Genomic DNA, 19,022 nt, shown 5'->3' on the forward strand with positions numbered 1-19,022 from the left:
TATGCATTTTGGCTCAAGAAAGTTAGGGTCACCTATCAGAGGCTCATGCACGCGATATTCTCTAAGTAAATAGAACACAACCTAAAGGTGTATATTGATGACATGACTGTAAATACGCCAAAAGGGGGAAGTCATGCAAAAGACTTATAGGATATCTTTGGGTCATTAAGGAGTTACAACATACGCCTGAGTCCAGTCAAGTGTTTATTTTGCATACAAATAGGAAATTTATTGGGATTCATGCTCATAAAAAAATGGTATAAAGGCAAATCCAAACAAGTGTCAAGTCATCTTAAACATGACCGAAGCCTGTACACCATGATGCATAACTCTCAATAACATGTATTATCACCACAAGGTTCACCAAAAGGATCCACATACACATCTCACCAGTTATGCATTGCATCATTCATCATGCAACAATAAATTCATGTTACCACTTCAATAACATCAACAAATAGAAGCAACTCATAAACACCTTAGCATCATTATCATAACATCATCGGCATAACAACATCATTATCACACCATGATATTACAACAATGCAATGATTCATCAAACAAACATATAAACCAATACATTTATCGAGTGAATAATATTCAAATATCTCACCAATCGCAATCATGTTATAGATCTGATTTATGGCTTTCTAACGCTTCAAACAACATCAAAATCGGTGATCGGTCACCATTTCCATTGAATTCCCACCGTTAATCCGACATATTTTCATCACTTTGGTAAGATTATGTTTGTTTATAGTTGCTTCAGAGTCATTTATCATGTTTTATTGGTTTGGTATCGTATTGCATTTGATTACAAGTTTATGTCAAAAAGATCTCTTTTACGCTTCGTTTGGTAGTGTTATTGTTACAGACCATTGCACAGGTTTAAAAGCATTAATAGTGAAGTTATGGATACTCAGAAAGGCAAAAATATGAAGAGACAGCAGGTCAACACGGGCACCCGTGTGCTACAACACTTCCCGTGTTGTTGGTCAGGCAAAGCAAAATGGGAGAAGAAAAACAGAGATCAACACGGGCACCCGTGTGGTGACACACGGCCGTGTTGTTTAAAACAATGCATTAACACGGGCACCCGTGTTGAGGAACACGGCCCATGTTGTTGCCTCTGTAGCTTGATTTGAAGATGCCCATTTTGGAGAGCACACACGGGCACCCGTGTGTACACACACGGCCCGTGTTGTTGGGCGCGGCTTGGAAACCTAAACTTTTGCTTTGTGAACCTATTCTGCTCATTAAGGGTAGTTTGGACCTTTTGCTTGGAGGAGATTCATCTGAAGCTATTAAAAGGCTTGGAAGGGAAAGGAGAGAACACTTTTTGACGTACGAAAAGAAACATTGCAGCGGGAAAGATAGCTACTACGGAGGATTCGAAAACGGCGAGATTCAAGGGCATCACCCATTGAAGATCAAAATCTCCTAATTCTTTGTAATGTTTAATTTCTATACTATGATTTCTTTGAATACTATGAGAGGCTAAACCCCCAATGCTAGGGGGTGGTCCTGATTTGATCTGATGTTATGAATTCTAACTATGGATTTTCTGTTTACTATGTTACGAATTTCAATTCAATTGTGTGATGTGCTTATGCTTTTGTATCGGACATATACAATTAGATCTATGACTATCAATAACAGGACTGTGATTGTTAGGGTTTTCACACAATTCGGTTTATAATTGTATCACCTAGGACTAGGAACTTTTGTAAATCACCATAAACCTTGATATTGTTTATGATTAAAACCAATGATTAATTGAATGGACATTTGAGTAAGAATTGGTAGTTTAATAGTTTCTTCCTTAAGGACTTAAGGAAGAACATTCTGAGGATAGGTAATTGAATGTTTCATATGTATTAAGGAAATCTTGACTGAATTCATAACTGGTTAAATCAACCACTCACCCTAGCATATTTTATATTAATCAATTATTTCTACTATCTTTTTGTGTTTACTTTTATAAATTCACAAACCCAACCAAACCCTTGTCTTTTTGTTCAAATAGAATCAGAAGTAAAATAAGTATTTCCTACGCAATCCCTGAGATCGATACTTGGAAATAAAACTCCTTATTACTACATCGGTAAAAATAGTACACTTGCTATTTTTCCGATCAAGTTTTTGGCGCCATTGCCGGGGATTGCCAAAATACATATTTTAATTTTTATTCTATTGAAATTTTGTTGCTCGTCAACCAAAATTTTATCTGTGACGACCTTGTTATTCAATTCTAATATTTGTCTAACTTGTTTATGCGAGGTAAGGCCTCAGCGAATTTTTCTTTTGACGCAGATCCAGAAAGAACTCTTCGCGCTAGACTGAGACAAGCTAAGCGAGAAAAACTGGAATTAGCAGAGAAAGTAGAGGAGGAAATTGTTTCAGTGCACTCAGAGAATTCAGATTCAGACACGAAAACAGTTCCTGAGGCCATGCCTGCAGAACCACCACCACCAGAGAGACTTCTCGGTGACTATGGTGGAAACAACACTCCGGGTGGTCGTCTGACAATTGTAAACCAACCGGTAAATGTAGACCAATTTCAGCTGCATCCCAGCATAATTAATCAACTCGAAAGGCAGTCATTTTCTGGAAGAGTGAACGAAGATGCCAACAAGCATCTCCAAAGGTTTTTAACTATGAGCACAACGCTGAAAATGCCTGGACATAACGAAGAAGCAATAAGGCTTCGTATGTTCCCATTCACTTTAGCAGATGATGCCGAAGAGTGGTTCTATTCCTTACCTGCTGGCAGTATCACTACATGGGAGGAGATGGAAACAGCATTCTTGCATGAATATTTTCCTGCATCAGTGTCACTGCGAAAAAGATATGAGATCCTAAACTTCAAGCAGAAGGAGGGTGAGTCACTAGGAGATGCCTATAAGAGATTCAAGAGAATCCTAGTGGCTTGTCCTACTCACAACATGGATGAAACCGAGCAGATGCAAATGTTTGTTAATGGTGTCCGAATTCAAACAAGACAAATCCTTGATTCAGCAGCTGGTGGCTCAGCTAACTTTGCAACAGCCACAGGTATGAAGAAGATAATTGAAGCAATTGCCTCAAATGAGCATCTGGAGCTGTATGATAGAGTGTCAAGCAAATCCGCAATTATTGATTTGAAGCTTGAAACAAACAAACAGGTGAAAATTGAAGAAGCAGTTGCTGCAGAGGTAGAGAAAAGGTTGAAGGCACTAAACATAGGTGCTCAGAAGGTGGCTCAAGTACAACAGGCACCAAACGATGTGTGTGGCACTTGTAATGGACCATACAATACTGTTCATTGTTTTGCAACACCACAGCAAATAGAAGATATCAAGTTTTTAAAACAAAACAATCCCTACTCCAACACATACAACCCGGGGTGGAAGAATCATCCCAACTTTGCATGGAAGGATCAGAACGGGAATGTGCAACAGCAGGTACAAGGTCAATATCAAAACCAATATCAACAACAGCAACAACAAGTCCCAAAGAAGGCAGATTGGGAGATTGCAATTGAAAAGATGGCAGCTCAAAATGGACAATTTGAAGAAGAGACTAGAAACAATCAGAAACACACCGCCGCATCCCTAAAGAATCTCGAAGTTCAGCTGGGGCAGATAGCCCAGCAACTGGCAAGTTCTCGAACACCAGGTTCCCTACCAAATGAAACAGTTCAAAATCCGAGAGGTCAGGAGAATGTTAATACTGTCACGACAACAGAGAAAAAGGCGACTAAAAAGAAAAAACTTACATCACCAAGCGAGCCGACTAAAGAAGAAACTATCAAAGGAACTAAACTGATGATTAAGTTGCCCTATCCTCAGAGAATGACAAAGAAGGAACCTAGTGAGTCAAACTTGGAATAATTCATGACAATGTTTAAAAGGATTGAGGGTCATATGGCTTTGTTTGAAGCACTTGAAAGGATGCCCATGTACAAGAAATTCGTGGAAGAGGTAATGGCTGAAAAGAAACCAACTACTGAAGAACAGGTATCCGGTAAGGAACAATATAATGCAAACTCCCTGGAGCAGAACATTCCTAACAAACAAAAGGATCCAGGAACCATCACAGTACCATGCACAATCAAAGAAAGAACCTTCAAAAAGGTACTAATAGATTCTGGAGCTAGTGTGAATCTGATGCCATTATCGATCTATCACGGGCTAGGTATTAAAAATATCAGTGATATAAAGACCAATCTGAAGTTTGCGGATCACTCAAGAAAAGATGCTTATGGGCTGGCTGAAGATGTGCTAGTAACAATAGCTGACTTGACTTTCCTAGTCGATTTTGTAATCCTAGACATACCTGAAGATAATGAGGCACCTATCATTCTGGGTCGACCTTTCATGAAGACGAGTCGATGCAAGCTCGACATGGATGAGTGCACGTTAACCTTGAAAGTTCACAACAAGGAAATAACATTGAAGGCTATTGAAGACCACGAGATGGAGGAAGATGCAAAATCTCAGTATCAAGTAGGTTTAATCAGGACATTGAATACTATCAAAGTCTCACCACTTCCAGTGGCCACCCGAAACGGAAAGATTCCTAACACCGAAAGGAAGGTTAAAAAGGAATCGTGGCACAAAGAAGTCCACACTGATAAAAGAGACAACGTCCGAGTTGTAGACAAGAGGTGCAACAAGGTTTTGAACCTGAAATACCCCCCATGATAAGGGAAATGAACCGTCGAGCCATGCGACGTTAAACGAAGCGCTTCGTGGGAGGCAACCCACGCGTTTGATTTCTAATTTAGTTCGTTTTTCTTTTTCTTTGTGTGTGCTAAAATTTTGTTGTAGGGGAGGAGGAGAACTAGAAGGGCAAAGTCACAAACACCTCAAAATGGAAGGAAACCACACAAGTGTAGTAAAACAACAGTAGTCGCTGTGAGTCCCTTTTGTATATGGATTTAAACATTGAGGTCAATGTTTAGTTCAGGTGTGGGGGGGTTTTCCTTTCATGTTTTATTTCGTTTTCATTTTGTTCATGTTTTCCTTCATCGTTTTTTGCTTTCGTTTTTTTTGTGGTTTACTTGTGTGTACAAAGTGATGAGAAATGGTTGGACGAATCCCGGGATCAATGGTAGTGGATGAAAGACACCCCTCGAACTTATGCTGATAAGGCACCCCGGAAGTTGATGCAACCATGAGAAAATAAAGTCGGACACAATTTGGTGACACCGGACCAAGAGAACGGTATGGAAGAACCGAGTCAGAAAAGAAACCATATAACACGGGAGGCTTCAGAGCTTGCAAAGCTAACCAACATGGTGAGATCACAAAAAGCCAAACATTGAATATCAGCATGAGAGTTCAGTCAGGTATGACTCTATCACTCTGATTTTGCGTATGTCCTTTTGACACATCACAGCATGACAACACACACTGAGGCAAGTTGTTTGTTTAGCCAGGGCCTTTCTAGCCATCCCTATCTGTATGTTTCCCTTCGTGAACCCCGTTGAGCCATAGCCTTTTGTTCATCATAAACCCATGTTAACCACTAATCATTCATTCCTTCCATCACTCGGCATGATTGTTGTGAGTTGCAAGATGTGCATAAAGCTAAGTTTGGGGTAGTAATCTAGAAAGATAGGGCAAGTGCATAATAAGAGATCATACAAAAAGAAAAGAATTGTGTATGTCCAAAAAAAAAAGAAAAAGAAAAAAATGCACTTGCCGAGACTTAAGACTCTAACACCTATAAAATGCTCGAAAAATTTGAGTAGAAAAAGAGTCAAAAGAGTGAAATTAACCCCCAGAGTATACGTGATGCACGAGAAAAAGAGAAAGAAAAATCACACAACATGACTGTCGAGTTCTAAACCCTTTGTTATCCATTTTTTTGTTTATCCCACCGTACCCAAGCCCCGTTACAACCCAAAAAGACCTCGTAAAGTGTGTGGAATCTGCTGTTGTCGTGACATTATAATGTATTCAAATTTAAGAGTTTGGTATTGCATACTGTGCTGTGAGTGTACACCCCTAACCATGAGAGATGTTGTGAGTGGGTGAAAAGCTTGTAGGTGACGAGGCTTCTGATGTGGAAATGTGGCAAATTGCCTGAGTCGGAGAGACCTAAAACTTGATTGGAACGGAATAACACAAATTGTGAAAGACTATGTTGCATTGTAGAAAATGAATTCGTGGGTGACCTTTGTTTGGACTCAATACATCACTTGAGGACAAGCAAAGAGACAAGTTTGGGGTTGTGATCGGTCACCATTTCCATTGAATTCCCACCGTTAATCCGACATATTTTCATCACTTTGGTAAGATTTATGTTTGTTTATAGTTGCTTCAGAGTCACTTATCATGTTTTGTTGGTTTGGTATCGCATTGCATTTGATTACAAGTTTATGTCAAAAAGATCTCTTTTACGCTTCGTTTGGTAGTGTTATTGTTACAGACCATTGCACAGGTTTAAAAGCATTAATAGTGAAGTTATGGATACTCAGAAAGGCAAAAATATGAAGAGACAGCAGGTTAACACGGGCACCCGTGTGCTACAATACTGCCCGTGTTGTTGGTATGGCAAAGAAAAATGGGAGAAGAAAAACAGAGATCAACACGGGCACCCGTGTGGTGACACACGGCCGTGTTGTTTAAAACAGTGCATTAACACGGGCACCCGTGTGGAGGAACACGGCCCGTGTTGTTGCCTCTGTAGCTTGATTTGAAGATGCCCATTTTGGAGAGCACACACGGGCACCCGTGTGTACACACACGACCCGTGTTGTTGGGCGCGGCTTGGAAACCTAAACTTTTGCTTTGTGAACCTATTATGCTCATTAAGGGTAGTTTGGACCTTTTGCTTGGAGGAGATTCATCTGAAGCTATTAAAAGGCTTGGAAGGGAAAGGAGAGAACAGTTTTTGACGTACGAAAAGAAACATTGCAGCGGGAAAGATAGCTACTACGGAGGATTCGAAGACGGCGAGATTCAAGGTGTCATACCCCAAAATTTGCCCATTAATATTTTAAGACATTTTGCAGGGCATTCCGACTAATTTTTATGACACTGATCTTAAAGGAACAAAGGCCCAGCTCACGAATGGTCCAATCCAAAAAATGGCCCAAACTGGCCTGTTCGCTACGCGCTCGCTACACGCTCGCCTAGCGAACGTTCGCTACACGCTCGCCTAGCGAACGTTCGCTACGCGTTCGCTACCAGCTCGCCTAGCGAAGCTGACAGACAACAGAAAATTTCGGGCTTCATTCTGAGCCCATTAGGTCATGAAAAAGAGCATTATAAATACTAGCACTTCAGTAATGAAGGGAGGAGGAAAAAGAGAGAAAAAGGACGAAAGGAGAACCCTAGCAAGCAAACCCTCGCGCTCACAGACGGAAAACCCTGGAGGCTAACCCTGAGAATTCCGAGAAACCCTGAAGGAAAAGCCGGCGGCAGCAAGGTCACTTCCGCTCAATTCGATCCGGTCGGCCAATTTAAGGTTACAATTCGATTACAAACAGGTTGACATTGCTATTACTACCTTATGTTTTTAATTTGCATATGGCATTATGATTAAATTTATGAAAATATCTTAAGTTTGTCATGTGAATTATAGTGTGCACTTGAATACCTTAAATGATTAACCATATAATTGCTGTAATGAAAGCCATAAGGCATAAAATTGGTTGAAATTGTACTGATATCAAAACCAGAATCCGCAGTCACTCGCTAGCACGTCGCTAAGCGAGCATGAAGCGAGTATTCGCTAAGCCTTCGCTAGGCGAGGCAGGCGCGAACCTGACAGTAGCCGACTTTTCTATTCTGATTTTTCATTCATGTTTTATCATAGCCAGACATTGTTTATCTGATCATATTACTGTTGTGATTTCTTTTGCGGTGTAATCCTCGATTGCACCCTGATTTGGTATTCTAACCCGTTTGCTGAATGTTGCAAAGGTTCACACACCCCAGGAAAAGATTGTGGTTTAGGTCTTCCACTTTATTTGTGGGATACCCTTGTGAAGAGCTGCCCTAAATTGCTTAATTAATTTTAATGTATTAATTTTAATGTATTATTTTTAATGTATTGATTTTAATGTGGAGATTCACCCTAATTACCTAATTAACTTTAAAACATGGCCTCTAAATATGTGATCTTGGACCTCTCTTGTGCCTTACGATATTACGGTATTACGGTCATGTCCCGCGAATGTAGGGATACACTTAGCAAAGACCCTTCGATTAAATCATCATAAAATAAATCATAGTCCCTCGGATGTTGCCTTCGAATATATGATTTTGTCCCTCGATGACCCTTCGGTGTAGCCTACGGTTAAATGATGATCGTCCCTGCAAATGCTAAGGTATCCTTACAACTGTTGCCTTCAATGACCTATCGATGACCCTACGATGACCCTTAAACATCCAAAGGATAAAACTACTTACTTCTCAATAGTAAGGACAGTTTTACCCTCATAAGGATAGGAAATGCCCATAACGACCTCAGGAAGGTATAACTCTCAATTACTGGATCATAACCTAAAACATTTTCCACCCCTCACACTTTACACTTTACAAATCCTAGAAAATCACCACTTGGTATACATTCATACTAGAATCATTACCGAGTTATATTTTTTCTAAACCATTTTCAAAATCAAACGAGATAAATACTTTGTATACATTCATACGAGAATCATTACAAAGTTAAACTCTCTTTTCGAAACATTTTTTAAACAATTCACGAACACTTTTCAGACAAAAATATAAGTGATCCAGCAATTAAGAGCCCATGGATAACCATGGATACAAAGGGTGCTAATACCTTCCCTTTGTATAATGTACCTCCCGAACCCAAAATCTATTGAGGTCTTTCCTGTTCTTTTCCTCCTTTCCTTATTGGATAAAAGAAAAGTCGGTGGCGACTCTTGCTATCCGCGACATTGCGATAAAAAGCAAAACACCCCAAGTCAGTTCACCGTATGACAGAACTGGCGACTCTGCTGGGGACACTTTAAAAAAGAGAGGTTACCTTAAAAACAATATCACTTATTTAAAATTGTCTGATTTACTTTTAAGGGATTGCTTGGGTATTCTTGAGTGAAAGATCCTACACCCGGATCTAGTGTACCTTAGGTAAGTAGCAATAGATCATCGCGACTATCCGGCGTATACTGGAATGGTTAAAATGATGGCTACGGTTAATGTGACACTTTGGATGTCCTGATGTTCCTCATGTTCACTTGAGGAAAAATTTGGCTTCCGCGTGGTGTCATTAAAGCATTAACCAGACCTTTAGAACCCTAATTGACTCATCCTGGCCATTAGAAAGTAGTGAGATAACTGACTTCGGTTCCGACTGGGGTTGGTTGAGACTCGATATTACACTCTTTGAGATTGGACTTTAGGGAAGCTTCGGTCAACCACTTGGTGTTGCACTGAAGTGGACTTAAAGGAAGGTCGATGATTTGAGATCCTTCTAGAACCCGGTTACTATTCTAGGACAGGTTGAACCAACCAAACTTCAGTGGGGAGGGTACTTACCTATGGAACTCATGCAAGCCTTAAAACCTAGGAATGATGGTTGTGTGACTTGCTTGTGCTTGTTATTTATTTAACCTCATAACATCATAACATCTTAACATCATAACATCATGACATCATAACATTGTACTAACCATTTCAAGGACTTAGGGATTTTACTTTGCTCTGTTTTGTAAGGCTATGGCTCCCAGGAAGACCATCCGGATCAATTTTGTAGCAATCTCTCCTCAACTGAAGAATTTAGTGTCATAGCTCCCCGATCATGCTCAGTTCATCAAGAAACATGGTTCTCTTCTCAATTTGGTTACCACTGGGTTCAAGGAAGATATGATGAGAGTTCGGTTCCAGTTCTTCGATCCTAAACATCATTGCTTCACTTTCCCAGATTATCAGTTGGTACCTACACTGGAAGAATTCTCCAGACTGCTTGGGATACCTATCCTTGATCAAATACCTTTCAGTGGTTTAGAAAAGGTTCCGAAGTCTGAAGAAGTTGCCGCAGCTTTACACATGACGAAGTCCGACATTGAAGCTAATTGGGTAACAAGGAGTGGAGTTAAGGGTTTACTTGCCAAATTCCTGACAAATAAGGCCCGAGAATTCTTAAAAGTTATGAATGACCGTGCTTTCGAAGACATCCTGGCATTACTAATCTATGGCTTGGTGTTATTCCCTAATCCAGACCAATTCATAGACATGAATGCTATTAAGATATTTCTCACTCATAACCCTGTACCTACCTTGCTGGGAGACATTTTGCATTCCCTCCACACTCGTACCATGAAGAAGCAAGGGACTCTCATGTGCTGCATACCTTTGTTGTCTAGGTGGTTTATTTCGCACCTTCCTCAATCAGTCTTGAAGAATGATCAAAATTTGAAATGGTCTCAAAGGATAATGTCGCTCTCCCATTCAGACATCCGTTGGTGTCCTCATTTCAAAGAAAATGTTATCCTCATCGACCGTTGCGGAGAATTCCCTAATGTACCACTCATGGGGATAAAAGGAGGTATTACTTATAATCCCGCCTTAGCCTTACGTCAGTTGGGTTGTGCTCGAAGAGATGGTCCACATGAAATGATTATTCAAGGTACGGTGTTTGACTATGACAATGACTCTCAAGGTCTTCGTCAAAGGTTTGTACGAGCTTGGGGCATGGTGAAGAGAGGTACGTTAGGACAAAAAAATTCTATTCCTATGGAACCTTATCTCAGATGGGTACGCGCCAGAGCTCGTGAACTTGTCATGCCATATCTTGCAATCGGACCTCAGATTGTCGAACCTGAAGCTGAAGGAGGTGCTCCTCAGATCATTCCTTATCCAGATATGCCTACCAATGTTGAGGAACTAAAGAGATCCTGGATCCAGTTGAGAGAAGAAAGGGATACTTTCGAGACTCAGTTCGTCGCAGAAAGGAAGAAAGTGTTAGAACTTACCAGTCAGCTTAATGAGGAACGAAGACTCAATGCGTATCTTCGCCCAAAAAGAAGTCGCCCCTGGGAGACTTGAGCTTTCATTGTATTTTATTATTATTCCTTTTGTAATGAACATTGATCAAAGAAATTAGCAATAAACATTTCTCTCTTGTTGGTGATTCACGCAAAGTTAAATTCCAAAAGTCCTTGAAAACATTTCATGCATTGCATAACATAACATAACACTGCATAACAGGTATTCTACAAGTTCAATGTTCTCACGGTCTTCATTGCAAACAGAAAAATGGATCTCGAACAAACTGTCAAAGATCTCCAGACTCAGAATGCTCAATTCAAGGAGATGATGCTAAGCTTATCCAAGGGGCAAGAGGAACTGAAGGCTCTTTTGCTTGAAAAGAAGAAAGACAAGAAAGCTGTGAGTTTCATTAACCCGGGAAGAAGGCGTAAAGGACAGGCCGCAGGAGTCAAGTTTGGAATTCCGAATGGTCCAGAAGAGGGGGCGGAGAATGATTCAGAGGAAGAGAATGCTGATTTCTCCAACCCTGAGGATGACGATGAAGATTATGAAAATGAACAGTACTCTCCAAGAGATGATAAGTACAAGTTGCTGGAAGAACGTATGCTAGCTATGGAGGGTCAGAAGGCGCCCGGTCTGGATTTCGAAAGTTTGGGTCTGGTCTCCGATGTGACCATTCCTCGCAAATTCAAAATCCCCACTTTCACTAAGTACGATGGTGCGTCTTGTCCTCAGATGCATCTGAGAGCTTATGTGAGAAAGATTCAGCCGCATACCACTGACAGGAAGCTATGGATCCATTTCTTCCAAGAGAGCCTGTCTGGCACACAGTTGGAATGGTATTATCAGCTCGAGAGCTCTGACATCCGCACCTGGACTGATTTAGCAACAACTTTCTATAAACAGTACCAGTATAACTCTGAACTAGCGCCTACCCGGCTACAGTTGCAGAATATGACTATGGGATCTAAAGAAAGCTTTAAAGAATATGCTCAAAAGTGGAGAGATTTGGCTGGCAGAGTCAAACCCCCTATGACTGACAGAGAATTGGTGGACATGTTCATGGGCACACTGACCGGCCCATTCTACAGCCATCTACTAGGAAGTTCTTCATCAGGTTTCACTGAACTTATATTAACAGGTGAACGTGTTGAAAGCGGCATCCGAAGTGGAAAGATACAGGCGGCTACCTCTGCAAGCACCAAAAGGTCCTATCAGGGGAGGAATGAATCAAATGCTGTGTACAGTCAAAAGGGTCGTAACAAGAAAAACCGTGACCACGACATTGGAGCAGTTACGATTGCAGCACCACCATCTCAAAACTTCCAGCCCAAACAAGACAGGCCACGAAGGCAGTTCACCAGGATCAATATGACCTTGGCACAGACACTGCAGGGAATGCTAAAGGCAAATTTGATCACCCTTAGAGATCCTCCTACAAATCCCAACACTACCTCTTCTCGTTATAATCCCAATGCCAGGTGTGCATATCACTCCGATAGCCCCGGGCATGATACAAATGATTGCTGGTCATTGAAGAATAAGATTCAGGATATGATCGAAGCTGGAGAAATTGAGTTTGAGCCTCCGGAGACTCCTAATGTCATCACTGCTCCTATGCCTAACCATGACAAGACTGTTAATGCTATGGATGATGATTCTCACATTTCCAATGTGGCGGACTTAACATCTCCTCTCCCGATCATAAAGAGGAATTTATTGCAAGCTGGTTTATTTCCAGGTTGTGCTGAAGATTGCAATCTCTGCATACTCCGGCCCGAGGACTGTTTGAAATTGAAGAATGGTATTCAACGGCTGATGGACGATCGTACAGTTCTCTTCGAAAGGATTCCTAAGGCGGAAAACCCTATTGAAGAAATATCTGTGATTGCTAGGTCCAAAGTTCCAGTGAAGATTACCGCTACCAGGGCGCCTGTGAAGATTACTGTTGAGCCCAGGGTTGCTCCCCTAATCATCACTGCACCTGGCCCGATCCCGTATTCCTCAAGCAAAGCTATTCCGTGGAATTATGGCGGTGATGTTTACGTCCATGGCGTGAAGCAAGTGGATAATGCTGCTAATACTAGTGGCATTGTTGGGACTAGTAAAATTACTCGAAGCGGAAGGATCTTCTCTCCAGAAATCTCACCTCCTGTCCTTGAAACTCGAGGAAAGGAACCAGTCAATCCTTCTCAGTCAGAGACACCGGTCGAAGTTACTCCCGAAGATGTTGCCAAACAAGAAATGGAAGAAGTGCTGAAAATCATTCGCAAGAGTGATTTTGATGTTGTAGAACAGTTGGGGCATACCCCGTCTAAGATCTCGATGTTATCCTTGCTGTTATCTTCTGAATCTCATGCCAATGCATTGATAAAATTCTTGAAGACTGCTCATGTGCCTCAGGAGACATCTGTCGATCAGTTCGAACATTATGTTGCTCACTTGGCTGTTGACAATGGCCTAGGCTTTTCCGACGCTGATCTAACACCAGCAGGAAAGAATCACAATAAAGCCCTGCATATCTCCATTGAGTGTAGGGGAATCACTTTGTCTCATGTGTTGATCGATAATGGCTCTTCCTTGAATGTGCTGCCGACAGCTGTGCTGGATAAGCTGGATTGTAAAAGCATTGAACTGAAACCTAGTGACATTGTGGTACGTGCTTACGATGGTGCGAAGAGTGTTGTCCATGGCGAAGTAGTCCTCCCTATCAAGATAGGACCTCAAGTCTTCAATACTACCTTTCATGTAATGAACATTCGTCCTGCCTATTCCTGCTTGCTGGGACGCCCTTGGATTCATGGGGCAGGCGCTGTAGCCTCGTCTCTCCATCAAAAGTTGAGGTATCCCACAAAGGGCAAAATTGTCACCGTGTGTGGAGAAGAAGAGTACATTGTCAGTAGTGTGCATACCTTCAGATACGTCGAGATGGATGGTGAATTCATTGAGACTCCTTGTCAGCCATTTGAAGTAGTTCCTCCGCCCAGTCCTGTCCTTAAGCCAACTCCCCTTGTGCCCGAGGTTATTCGAGCTCCTCCTGCCATGATTTCTCTGAAAGATGCTCAAGCTGTGGTCGAAAATGGCGGTCGTACTGGCTGGGGTCAATTGATCGACGTACCGTACAAGTCTGACAAATTTGGCCTGGGGTTCAGCTCTGACAAGAGTCAAATCAATGCCGTAGAAGATGCTGATAGCGATTGCGACCTGGATAGTTGGATTTTCCCAACAATTGGCGACGGACTCAATAATTGGAAGGCTGAAGACACTATCCCGATTTCCTTTAGTCAGGAGTAATTGTTATTGTCTATTTTGGTGTTGCAAATTTTCTTTTTTTTTACAATTGAACTTCTCCAAGCATTGTGTCTATGCCCGGGGCACAATAGCTAATTTGTTAAGGGTTTTGTCATTTTCATAAGCATATTCATATTCAATAAATCAATGGACTTTTTGCATGCAAATATTGCGCTCTTTATCTTTCCTGTCATCTTCCAAAAAAGCTATGTTTTCTTACACACACTCACGTAACGAATTGCAGATCCATACCCACTCTGGATCCTGTTGACAATAGTTCTACTACTGTTCATTATGACTTTGAAAGTCCGATCTACCAAGCTGAGGATGGAAGTGAGGCAGATTGTGAAGTACCTGGAGAACTTGCCAGACTGTTACTGCAGGAAGAAAGGACTATACAGCCACACGAGGAGTCAGTTGAGACTGTAAATCTGGGTACTGAAGTAAACAAGAAAGAAGTCAAAATAGGAGCAGGCTTGGAAAACAGTGTCAAGAGAAGGTTGATTCAGATGTTGCATGACTATGTAGAGATTTTTGCTTGGTCTTATGAAGACATGCCAGGACTGGATACCGACATAGTAGTGCATCGACTGCCAACGAGGGAAGAATGTCGTCCTGTTAAGCAAAAGGTTCGTCGCATGCGTCCTGAAATGTCTGAGAAAATCAAAGCCGAGGTGATGAAACAATTTGATGCAGGTTTTCTGGCTGTTACTTCTTATCCTCAATGGGTTGCTAATGTGGTACCAGTGCCAAAGAAGGATGGTAAGGTGCGAATGTGTGTAGATTACCGAGACCTGAATAAAGCGAGTCCCAAGGATGACTTTCCACTCCCGCACATTGATGTTCTGGTAGATAACACCGCTCAACACAAGGTGTTCTCATTCATGGATGGATTCTCAGGTTACAACCAGATTAAGATGGCGCTTGAGGACATGGAGAAAACTACGTTTGTGACGCAATGGGGCACGTTCTGTTATAAAGTAATGCCATTTGGTTTAAAGAATGCAGGGGCAACGTACCAGCGTGCTATGGTGGTTTTATTCCATGATATGATCCATCATGAAATAGAAGTATATGTGGATGACATGATAGCCAGATCTCATACTGAAGAAGAACATCTCGATCATTTATACAAATTGTTTGAGAGGTTGAAGAAATACAAGCTGAGATTGAACCCGAGCAAATGCACCTTTGGAGTAAGATCCGGTAAACTCTTGGGATTTGTTGTCAGTGGTAGAGGAATCGAGGTTGACCCAGCCAAGGTGAGAGCTATTCAAGAAATGCCAGTTCCCAGTACAGATAAAGAAGTCAGAGGTTTCTTGGGACGCTTGAATTACATTGCCCGATTTATCTCCCATTTGACCGCCACCTGCAAACCCCTCTTCAAGCTACTGAGGAAAAATCAAGAGATGATATGGAATGAGGAATGTCAAGAAGCTTTTGACAAAATCAAGAAGTATCTTCAAGAACCTCCAATTCTGATGCCACCAGTTGAAGGAAGACCTCTAATCATGTATTTGACCGTGTTAGAAAATTCAATGGGGTGTGTATTGGGGCAACATGACGAGTCTGGTCGAAAAGAGCATGCCATATACTACCTTAGCAAAAAGTTTACCGACTGTGAAACAAGATACTCACTGCTCGAGAGAACTTGCTGTGCTTTGGCCTGGGCTGCTCGCCGACTAAGACAGTATATGTTGAATCATACCACTTTGTTGATTTCTAAGATGGATCCCATCAAATACATATTTGAGAAACTCGCTCTCTCCGGAAGAATAGCAAGATGGCAGATGATTCTAACAGAGTACGACATCCAGTATACTACCCAGAAAGCAATCAAAGGAAGCGTGCTAGCCGATCATTTGGCTCATCAAGCAGTGGATGATTACCAATCTATGAATTTTGAATTCCCAGATGAGGATGTCATGCTTGTTACTGATTATGAAGAACCTGGACCGGATGAAGGACCCGAACTAGGATCCCGATGGACTATGGTTTTCGATGGGTCTTCCAATGCATTGGGCAATGGTGTTGGTGTGGTAATCATTTCTCCCGAGGGTTACCATACGCCTTTCACTGCTAGACTATGTTTTCATTGTACCAATAATATGGCTGAGTATGAAGCATGTATTTTGGGACTCAAGGCTGCTATAGACCGGCGGGTCAAGTTTTTGAGGGTGTACGGAGACTCAGCATTAGTAATCAGTCAGATCAAAGGAGAATGGGACACTAAGCATCCGAATCTCATCCCTTACCGAGAACGGGTGATGACATTAATCCCATACTTTGAAGAGATTACATTCGAACATATCCCACGAGAAGAGAATCAGTTGGCAGACGCATTAGCTACCATGTCATCTATGTTCAGAGTCAGATGGGACAATGAAGCTCCCAGGATCACCATTGAGCGACTAGATGAACCGGCATACTGTTACGAACTTAACACTGAGGGAGTACGGGAAAAACCTTGGTTCCACGAAGTAAAAAGATATTTAGAAGCTCAGGAATACCCTGAAGGGGCATCCATCAATGACCGAAAATTCCTGAGGAAGTTCTCCGCTAAGTTCTTTCTGAGCAATGGAGTATTATACAAACGTAACCACGATTCGACTTTGCTTCGCTGTGTGGATAAAAAGGAAGCAGAAAAGATTATGGGAGATATGCACGACGGTATTTTTGGGACTCATTCTAGTGGACATACGATGGCCAAGAAGATTCTGAGATCAGGGTATTATTGGTCTACCATGGAAGCTGATTGCCACCATCACTCCAGAACCTGTCACAAGTGCCAGATATATGCGGATAAAGTACATGCACCTCCTGCTCCATTGAACGTGTTGACCGCACCTTGGCCCTTTGCAATGTGGGGCATTGATATGATTGGGGAGATTAAACCTATTGCTTCTAATGGACATCGCTTCATCCTTGTTGCTATTTATTACTTTACAAAGTGGGTAGAGGCCGCCTCATTCGCTTCTGTCACCAAGAATGTGGTGGCACGATTCATCAAGAATAATCTCATTTGTCGATATGGCATCCCTGAAAGAATTATTACTGACAATGGTACTAATTTGAACAACAAGATGATTACTGAACTCTGCACGCAGTTCAACGTAAAACACCATAACTCTTCTCCGTACCGGCCAAAGATGAACGGTGCCGTGGAGGCTGCTAATAAGAATATTAAGAAGATCATACAAAAGATGACAGTAACATACAAAGACTGGCATGAAATGTTACCCTTTGCTCTTCATGGTTATCGCACTGCAGTACGAACTTCGATAGGGGCAACTCCTTTCTCTTTAGTCTACGGAATGGAAGCCGTTTTACCAATGGAGGTTCAGATTCCCTCTCTAAGAATTATGAAGGATGCCGGCTTAGATGAAGATGAATGGATTCAGACTCGACTCGACCAGATAAACTTGATCGATGAGAAGAGACTTGCGGCTGTGTGTCATGGACAGATATATCAGAAGCGCATGACCCAGGCATTTAACAAAAGAGTCAAGAGACAGGTGTATCAAATTGGCGACTTGGTGGTCAAGCGTATCATTCTACCACAAGGTGATCCCAGAGGCAAGTGGACTCCCACATACGAAGGGCCATTTGTGGTTAAGAAAGTATTCTCTGGTGGAGCCATGATACTTGCTACGATGGATGGCGAAGACTTCCCGCATCCCGTGAACGCAGACATAGTTAAAAAATACTACGCATAAAAGAGATCCGCTAGGTCGACGTACCTAGGCAAAAGTTAGGGCATCCCGGCAAACCAAAAGGGTTCGGGCAAAAATTAGGGATAAACATAAAAAAATGTGCACCCGGCAAGTCGAAAACCTGAAAAGGCGGCTTGGGCAAAAAGGGGTATCCTGGTGGATTGAAAACCTGAAAAGGCGGTCCAGGCAAAAATTAGGGATTAAAGCGTATGACTATTCCCGTTCTCAGACAGCTTCATCCAAGTTCAAAGGACTGAACGAGCTAATCACTTTTATCCGACAGCAGGAGATGAGAGGCTTGAAGACATAATGACAGTAGTGGGATTAAAATCAATAGGACTTTTTCCGCATAGCTTTCTCTTCGTTTTCTTGACGATTTCCTCTTACTAGGATTTTTGTCTCCTTGTACATGAATTTCCTGTCTATAGGCCCTCTTTCAAAATCAATACAATTTCATTTCCAAAAAGATGCTTTTGTTTTACTTTCTCTGTTTTGTTTGCGTAAACGTCCATTGATTTAACTTAAATTGATATATGTATTTGAATATGATCAATGTTTATCAAAATACATGCATAAAATAACAATGACAATTACTAAAGGACTTCAGGATCGAGGAGAAGGTCTAACCAGACTTTCCAATGAATCTGTTGCCAATCCTATTCCCCAGCAAAGCCAGTCATTCCAGAAGAGAGTGGCATTACTAGACAAATGGGTCATCTCTTCCACCCCCAGTCAGGCTTCTGTTGAACATTTCTACCATCAGACAGAAATCAAGCATCCCCGGCTAAGAAAGGGTCATCGATACCAGTATCTCCCAACCAGAAGATTGAGATTTATTTTCCCCAGTAGAGTCCTCTGGAAGAACTTTTCAGAGGCATAATTAATTCATTACATCATTTCACAGCATACGCATGCATACATCGTTCGCAGTTATTTTCAAAAGCATAAAACATCTCATGCATCATGACATGGCATGAAGCTAACTTTATTTTTCAGGTTAATTATCTTCCTGATACAGTCAAAATAGAGAGCCATTCAGATAGACATCTTCATCGATTACGTT

Source organism: Lathyrus oleraceus, chromosome 6, assembly GCF_024323335.1.
Source record: "Lathyrus oleraceus cultivar Zhongwan6 chromosome 6, CAAS_Psat_ZW6_1.0, whole genome shotgun sequence".
Classification (NCBI taxonomy): Eukaryota; Viridiplantae; Streptophyta; class Magnoliopsida; order Fabales; family Fabaceae; genus Lathyrus; species Lathyrus oleraceus.